Genomic DNA, 9,478 nt, shown 5'->3' with positions numbered 1-9,478 from the left:
TGTATCTGCAGTTATTGTTCCCCCTTTTCCCTCCCCTCCCTCCCTCCCTCAGCAGTTCCCGTATCTCTGGTTATCGTCTCCGCTTTCCTCGTATCTGCCCGTCTACCCTCAGCTGTTCCCGTATCTGCGGTTATCGTCTCAGCTTTCCTCGTATCTGCCCGTCTACCCTCAGCAGTTCCCGTATCTGCGGTTATCGTCTCCGCTTTCCTCGTATCTGCCCGTCTACCCTCAGCAGTTCCCGTATCTCCGGTTATCGTCTCAGCTTTCCTCGTATCTGCCCGTCTACCCTCAGCAGTTCCCCGCATCTCCGGTTATCGTCTCAGCTTTCCTCGTATCTGCCCGTCTACCCTCAGCAGTTCCCGTATCTCCGGTTATCGTCTCCGCTTTCCTCGTATCTGCCCGTCTACCCTCAGCAGTTCCCGTATCTGCGGTTATCGTCTCCGCTTTCCTCGTATCTGCCCGTCTATCCTCAGCAGTTCCCGTATCTCCGGTTATCGTCTCCGCTTTCCTCGTATCTGCCCGTCTACCCTCAGCTGTTCCCGTATCTCCGGTTATCGTCTCCGCTTTCCTCGTATCTGCCCGTCTACCCTCAGCTGTTCCCGTATCTGCGGTTATCGTCTCAGCTTTCCTCGTATCTGCCCGTCTACCCTCAGCAGTTCCCGTATCTCCGGTTATCGTCTCAGCTTTCCTCGTACCTGCCCGTCTACCCTCAGCAGTTCCCGTATCTCCGGTTATCGTCTCAGCTTTCCTCGTATCTGCCCGTCTATCCTCAGCAGTTCCCGTATCTGCGGTTATCGTCTCAGCTTTCCTCGTATCTGCCCGTCTACCCTCAGCAGTTCCCGTATCTGCGGTTATCGTCTCAGCTTTCCTCGTATCTGCCCGTCTACCCTCAGCAGTTCCCGTATCTGCGGTTATCGTCTCAGCTTTCCTCGTACCTGCCCGTCTACCCTCAGCAGTTCCCGTATCTGCGGTTATCGTCTCAGCTTTCCTCGTACCTGCCCGTCTACCCTCAGCAGTTCCCGCATCTGCGGTTATCGTCTCAGCTTTCCTCGTACCTGCCCGTCTACCCTCAGCAGTTCCCGCATCTGCGGTTATCGTCTCAGCTTTCCTCGTACCTGCCCGTCTACCCTCAGCAGTTCCCGTATCTCCGGTTATCGTCTCAGCTTTCCTCGTACCTGCCCATCTACCCTCAGCAGTTCCCGTATCTCCGGTTATCGTCTCAGCTTTCCTCGTATCTGCCCGTCTACCCTCAGCAGTTCCCGTATCTCCGGTTATCGTCTCCGCTTTCCTCGTATCTGCCCGTCTACCCTCAGCAGTTCCCGTATCTGCGGTTATCGTCTCCGCTTTCCTCGTATCTGCTCGTCTATCCTCAGCAGTTCCCGTATCTCCGGTTATCGTCTCAGCTTTCCTCGTACCTGCCCGTCTACCCTCAGCAGTTCCCGCATCTCCGGTTATCGTCTCAGCTTTCCTCGTATCTGCCCGTCTACCCTCAGCTGTTCCCGCATCTCCGGTTATCGTCTCAGCTTTCCTCGTATCTGCCCGTCTACCCTCAGCAGTTCCCGTATCTCCGGTTATCGTCTCAGCTTTCCTCGTATCTGCCCGTCTACCCTCAGCAGTTCCCGTATCTCCGGTTATCGTCTCAGCTTTCCTCGTATCTGCCCGTCTACCCTCAGCAGTTCCTGTATCTCTGGTTATTACCCCTGGGCCCAAAGGGAGGAGGAAACTGGCCAGTCCATCAGAGGAGGAGGGAAAGCCGCCTTCTTCAGATATATGAAAACGGATAAAGCCCGGGGACCTGATGATGGTGTCCCAGCACCGCGAGAGCATGTGAAACCTGTTTGGGGCAGCGGTAAGGAATATCCACAGCCTCTGAATATAATCTGCCTGAAAAAGCGGAACACAAAATATAAACAAGGCAGGTTGAATAATAAAAGACGGTGTGGACGGGGTTGGATGAAGAGCGATTATCCTGCAGGGTGGTCAATAAGCCTGGGCAGGAAACATCTGAGCAGACTGGGAGGAGCACAGAGTCCTCCAGGGCTGTCATTTACCCTCCCAGGTCAGTGCCCGGCACTGGGTGCTCTCTGTCACGTCCACTCCGCCCCTTTCCAATTAAAAACAGTAACAGAATTCTCTCTAAACCCACAGATTGCGCTACCGAAATGGGAACCGGAATTACCACATAACCCTCAGGCCTCTGGGTGAGGCAGAAGGAAGCAGAGCCCAAACCATTTCCAGGGATCGTCAGAGCGGCAGCCAATCCAACCTCTTTTTTGGTCTTATTCCCAGTTCTTCTTTCTTTTACTGTTGTTTCAAAGCTCTGGGGTGGATATTGATTGTGTGTCTGTGTGTGTGTGTGGGGGGGGGGATTGCCACCTGATGTCACCCCCCCACCCCCACTGTAAAAAGTGAATCTCTGAGTCAATCCAAGCCGCCCACAAAACTTAAAAAGTCCCTGTGGTTGGGGGGAGGAGACATCCTCTGAACTTATAGAGGGGCTTCCCCCTTGGTAAGATGTGGACTTTGCATGACCTTCACCCCCCGTCTCTGTCTGGCATCCCGAGAGCTCGGCAGCCCAGTGCCCCCGCACCAGTCATTTCCTGCTAATGACTGCAAGGGGCATCTTTTCTACGTGGGTGTGTGGGGGGGGGGAGCGGAACATCTGCATTTACCGTACTAATCGTTCAGGTTCCTGTATTATCTGGTATCTCCCCCCCCCCCCCCCGGCCGGTCAAAATGAATAAAGATGAATCGAATTTTCCCCCAGCCCTCCCTCTGCTCTGCCAGACTGGGAGGAGTGCAAAAAATCACACACACACAAGAGAAACGCTCCCCCCCCCCCCCCCGGGGGCCGGCTCCATATCCCAGAGCCTCAGGCCCGCTGCAGAAGGAAAACCTGGCAGGGTAATAAAATACCGGCGGGGGGGGGGGGGGGGTGGGGTTTACTCTGCTGAAGGGGTCCCGAGCGCCCGACGCAGGCTGAACATCTCCCCGAAATCCAGACGCCTACAACTTGGGCACGCGGGTCTTACACGGCAGCTCCTACCGCCAGCCCCCGCAGGGGACGTTAGCCGGCTAACTCCTCACTTACAGGTCGATACTGTAAGGCCGCGTTAGAAAGAGTGCGGCAGTGCCGGGCGCACCCTCGTTCCCCGCACGCACAGTTCTCTTCACCTAGCGCCTGATACTCTATGTAAATTGCTTGCAAATGCAAGCCGCGTCTGCGAAGCGTTAGGCCCGCGCAACCCATTTTACTGTATAGGTGCTTAATACAGCGCCTATACAGTATCCTGGGTGCGCTGGTACCTGTCATTTCAAGTGACATTTGAAATGACAGGTACCAGGAAGTGGATGGTTCCCCCTCTCCCGAAGCACGGTGCAGGGCGAAAATTAAAACAAAAGGGAATAAAGTGTAAAAAAAAAAGTAAACTTACTGGCGGGCGGGTGGGCGCCCGTTCATCCAGGCGGAGGGAGCCGGCGGCGAAAGCGGCCTCCGGCAGCCCCCGCCGGCAGTGAAGGAATGCGCGCCTGTGTACGCCCGTGCGATTTCGGCTCTGCCTTGAGCGCCGAAATCGCACGGGCTGCCTCAGCTAATTCCTTCATTTACATATCATATACATGCCGCGTGCGGAAAGGGTTACGGGTCGGTTTCCAGAAGCGCTAAGGACGCGTGAAACTGGAGACTGGATTGCAGGATGGCCTTACGCGTCCGAATTGTGCGCCCACAGCGGGTTACAGACGGGGAATCTCCAGCCGCAGGTTACAGTATCGAGCTGTTAGCCGGCCAGACCCCGCACACACAAATCTCAGGCAGCGATATTAAAGGTTCCCTGCCCTCCTGCACCGGATGGAAATCACGAGACCTGCTGACGGGTGGGGGGGGGGCTTCCTCCTGCCGCTCCGATCGTGACGTAGGCGCTTTCCCATTCAACGTTTATTCAGCAGCAGCACGCGCTCACTTATTTCCAAGAACGGATAATGCGTAGGAGATGGAAACTGTAACATCTTTAGCCAGTAAAGGGACGGGAGCTCGGCTGCAATACCCATCGCTATCTGTCCCCACCTCTTTTTTTTTTTTCTGAATTTGGCTGGGCGAGGGTGGGGCTTCGAACCTGCGGGCGTTTGCGCGCGCAGCTGCTGCCCCCTCTGTCCGGATAACTACCACCACCGCCTCCGCGAACCCAAAGCACATGCAGGGTCCATCCGGCCTGCTGCTGGGTCTGACAGCCATGAAACGATGACAGACAGACAGACAGACAGACTCTGAGCCCATGTCCTAAAGCACTAAACTCGGGGGACAGCTTGCTCCGAGGTCTCCTTTCCCTTTGTCCTATTCAGTTCCCATGTCTGTAAGCACTTTTTAGAACAAGAGGTGCGCACCTTTTATCGGGGCTGTATTCATGCTTCATGTCAATCAGTGAGGCCTGCACGGGGCTCTGATGATCTATTCTTCAGTTGTATATGTTTTGTATATCACAGCCATACCTGCTTTGGGCTCTGATGAAGATCCGCTCTTCAGCTGTCTGTGCTGTATTCATGCTTTACGTGTATCAGTGTGACGCCTGCATGGGGCTCTGATGAAGATCTGCTCTTCAGCTGTCTGTGCTGTATTCATGCTTTACGTGTATCAGTGTGATGCCTGCATGGGGCTCTGATGAAGATCTGCTCTTCAGCTGTCTGTGCTGTATTCATGCTTTACGTGTATCAGTGTGATGCCTGCATGGGGCTCTGGTGAAGATCTGCTCTTCAGTTGTCTGTGCTGTATTCATGCTTTACGTGTATCAGTGTGACGCCTGCATGGGGCTCTGATGAAGATCTGCTCTTCAGCTGTCTGTGCTGTATTCATGCTTTACGTGTATCAGTGTGATGCCTGCATGGGGCTCTGGTGAAGATCTGCTCTTCAGTTGTCTGTGCTGTATTCATGCTTTACGTGTATCGGTGTGACGCCTGCTTTGGGCTCTGATGAAGATCTGCTCTTCAGCTGTCTGTGCTGTATTCATGCTTTACGTGTATCAGTGTGACACCTGCACAGGGCTCTGATGAAGATCTGCTCTTCAGCTGTCTGTGCTGTACTCATGCTTTACGTGTATCAGTGTGACGCCTGCACGGGGCTCTGATGAAGATCTGCTCTTCAGCTGTCTGTGCTGTATTCATGCTTTACGTGTATCAGTGTGACGCCTGCACGAGGCTCTGATGAAGATCTGCCCTTCAGCTGTCTGTGCTGTATTCATGCTTTATGTGTATCAGTGTGACCCTGCATGGGGCTCTGATGAAGATCTGCTCTTCAGCTGTCTGTGCTGTATTCATGCTTTACGTGTATCAGTGTGACGCCTGCATGGGGCTCTGATGAAGATCTGCTCTTCAGCTGTCTGTGCTGTATTCATGCTTTACGTGTATCAGTGTGATGCCTGCATGGGGCTCTGATGAAGATATGCTCTTCAGCTGTCTGTGCTGTATTCATGCTTTACGTGTATCAGTGTGACGCCTGCATGGGGCTCTGATGAAGATCTGCTCTTCAGTTGTCTGTGCTGTAGTCATGCTTTACGTGTATCAGTGTGACGCCTGCATGGAGCTCTGATGAAGATCTGCTCTTCAGCTGTCTGTGCTGTATTCATGCTTTATGTGTATCAGTGTGATGTGTGCATGACAGTCAGCACAGCAGCGGTCTTTGGTTTACTTACATTTATCATGGTGGGCGGCGCTCTCTACTTAGAGACAAGCGTTAAGCCCCACTGTATATTAGTATTTGTACTGTTAAGGCTCTTTTCTTGCCTTTTTTTGCTGCGTTGCCAGCTTAACTGCTAATGTTTCCCAGCTGTCTTCCCTCTCTTCTGGCTTTCTCATATGAGCCTTTTCTCCAGATGCTGTTAACTTCTTGAGACATGTCCAAGGGACAAGGAGAAAAAAACAGCTATCCATAAACATGTGCAAAAATAATCCTGGCTCTCATCTGAGAACAAAAGCGAGATTGTTAGGGCAACCTTGGAAGCCATGTCTAGTAATGCCTCAGATCTCAACCTGTCCACCTCCCCTCTGAGCCCCACTTACTACCTAACTCTGAATCTGGAAACAGAATCTGTAGATTTCACAGGTCTGCATCCCTTAGCACTATGCTATTGCAGAGTATGTTGGTGTCAGCAGTGGGATTGGATCCCAGTTCTATCAACACTAGCCTCTCATACACAGTGAGAAATAGTGGCAGGTATGGGATTAGAATCCGGGTCTGTGGGTTTCATGGCTCTGCACGTCAAGACGTTACATGTTACCTACCGCGAGACCACAGCAGGAGCATCGGGTGCGGAAATGGGACCAGGTACCTCTGAGATAGAAATGGAGTAAGGACAGACCTCCCATTGATCAGGCTTGGGGGGGAAAAAAAGTATGCATTGAGGGGGAGAGGCAGTTTTCCTCATTTATTTATTACGCTTTCTGGAATTTAGCATGAATCTTGTGCTTAACCATCTGATTTTATTGGGGGGAAAAAACCCCCCAAATAGATTGTAGCATGGATCTTTGGGATTGCTTTGGAAGGGACAAGGGGGGGATGCATCCCCTTTTCTCCCGGCTCCCTCCACCCTCACGATACACCCCTAAGACGTAGGGTGCTAAAAGCAACAAGAAGGCAAGATTTGCAGACATGTGCTGGAGCCAGGAAGTGGGGGGTATAGTGCTGGGGCTGTAGCTCCATGTAAACCTTCCGTCAGGTGTGCCCTTCCCCCAGCTTACCTACTGTGTGTCAGCTCCGGCACAGCCCTCCCACCTGCCATAGGCAGCGAGTGGCTCCTTTCTCTGGCAGTGTTGCCTGTGGGGGCACAGCAGTCCTACGGGCCCTCATGCCGGAGGGATCTCGCCGCCCCGGGAAAAATTCTGGCAGTTTAGGCGACCGCTTAGCTTTCCTAATGGAAGCGCCGGCAGACCCGGGATCACATCTGCTTCCCCCGTCACGTCTCCAGTTTTCCAGACCCGTGCCAGCGAGCAGAGAGGAGAGGTGATGGGGGGGAGGGGGGGGGGGGAAGAGGCAGATCTGATCCTGGCGGGGAATATTCGTTCTTACAGTAACACCAGGGATCAGCTTTGAAAGCTGCTAAATCTTTTCATTTCACAAGGATCCTGGCAGGAGGCTCTAAGAAAAGAGAGGAGGCCAGCGGCAGAACCGGGGGCCCTGTCCTGGTGCTTTCAGTCGCTTTCGCCTCTTGGTGCATCCCCCTGGCAGGACGCGGAACGGCCCTGGGCTCTTGACAGCTGGAGGTCCAGGCTTAGCCGCTCCTCTGCAGGGCCTTCCGCTTCCTGGATATAAACGGCAGGGCCCACCCCCAGACCTGCTTTTCTCCCTTGCTTGATTTAGAGGGGGGGGGGGGAAGGTGGGAGAGAGGAGAGGTTTCCAGAAAAAAAACAAAAAACAATGAACTTATCCGGAAGGGGGGATTAATGTGTGAAGCTGATTCACCACCCCGAGAGCTTGCGGGGAGCGGCTGAGAAACCTGGGAAAGAAATTATGCTGAACCCCCCCATTCCTTGCTCTGCCTCTGGGTTTCTGAGGATAAAAGCAAAAAAAAAAACCCCCTAATTTTGGATTCGGAATCTGCACCGCAAACTCCCAGCCCGGCAGCAATCCTTCCAGGATCCGGTGCAGTCGGGGTTCGAGTAAATAAATAAATAAGCTGAGGAGGCAGGCCTTGGTGTGGACGGGGAGGAGAGGAGGTGCTACCACATGGGAGGGTGAGGGACCGTTGTGCGAGAGTCCAAGCCAGCCGGACCTGCCAAAGAAAACAGGCCCGGGGGGGGTCTGGGGCCCGCAGACGCACCCGACGTCTCCCCATCGGGATCCGCTTCCTTTCCACGAAAGCCTGGAAGCCTTCTAAGCCCTGGGGACCTGGCGTCCTCCGTCTTAGCTATGATCTTCCTAAAAATAACTTCGCACCCTGCCGGGAAGGCACACAATGTCCCGTCCCTGCCATTCCTGGCCTATATCACGGCGCTGGATCTATAGCTGCTGTTGCTGTTTTAAGCGGCACAGATCTTAGATTACCGGCATGGAAAACTCGGAGACCGCCCCCCTCCTGAACCCCACTTACCTCAGCACCCCCCCACCACCTCAGCCCTCCCGCCACTCTTCTTGCTAAATTCCTGTGCATTGCCCCCAGCTTCCCAGACGGGGACCCCCAGCACAGAGATGGGGATCCCCAGCACAGAGAGCCACCTCACCCAGAGAAATGGTTTAAGCTCGTGAGCACCCATCCCTACATCCCCAGCAGTCCACTTTGTCTGCAGCTACGCAAGACCAGGGAATGCCCCCCCCCCCCCTCTGTGTCACTGTATTAAGCAGAGATAAAACCCCAGCGCCCTCAGCTAAGGACTTGCAGAAAACCTACTGTTTGTCCCTGCAGGGTACTTCTGACCCAATCAGCCAATGTCAGAGACAGGATGGAAGGCCCGATGGGTCCTGGGTGTGACCCGGCACTTCTTATGTTCTTTTGTCAGGAGCCTCAACAAAACGAGGCCAAGAACAAGTTTCCTGAGGGTAAAGCTCCTTCTAGCTGCGTGTTTCCCAGTGTTCCTCGCTCTTGTACTGTAAGATCATAGAAAAATGGACTCCTTTGTTCCCGCACCTCCCATCCCCCCATGGATCATTATAGCCAATTCATTGAAGGCCCCCGGGCCTTGCTCTAGTTTTCGGGTGAATTATCCTTGTGCGCTGTTGTCCTTCAAGCAGGCGCTGTCACCCCCCGGCTGAAAGTGACTTGCTCTGCTGGCATTTTGGGCATGAAAAGTTTGGGATCGGAAGCAAATTGGATTGGAGGAAAAATCTGGAGAGCGGCAGGCGTTGAAGACGTAAGCGCCCTGCGGAATACAGAGAAGAGGAACCTCACAGGCGTGACAGCAGATCAGGACCCTGAGGCCCGTCCCCAGCTCTGCCCACTCCCTTCCTGGTGGAGCACTCAGGCGATCCCCGGCTCTCCTTCACAATACCACCAGCCCTGCCCTTACATTCCACTTCTACAGCACCGCTCGGAAACACACGGGAGGGTCCCTGCTCGGTAGAGCTTACGGTGTAATCAAAGCAAATAGGGCAAAGGAGAGACTCCGGGAATTTCCCCCCCCCCCCCCCGGATCAACCCTTCCTGAGGTTACCCCCGAGTAATTCCACCCCGCGACCTCTCCAGCCACAGCTTCCTCTCCCCCTTCCTCCTCTGCCATGCAGAGTTAGGTGCTGCTCGGTAGGGTAAGTCTAGCTCATTGGAAGAACTCATTTACATAGGCAGGGTATTTACCAGAACAGGCACAACACGGTCATCACGTCAGTGACGCTCGTTCCTTTCAACACCCAGACCATGCTCTCGGGGCTCTTTTACATCACCACTGTGTGTTCTCCTGGCAGCCAAACCTGCCTATTAAGGACACGGACTCTGGCCTTCACGCAGGCCATGCCGGCCTGTAAATCATTACACGGATGTAATGGGGAAGCATTTCCAAAGGT

This window comes from Rhinatrema bivittatum, chromosome 19 (assembly GCF_901001135.1).
Source record: "Rhinatrema bivittatum chromosome 19, aRhiBiv1.1, whole genome shotgun sequence".
NCBI classification, from domain to species: Eukaryota; Metazoa; Chordata; class Amphibia; order Gymnophiona; family Rhinatrematidae; genus Rhinatrema; species Rhinatrema bivittatum.
Note: the sequence above shows the minus strand (reverse complement) of the source record.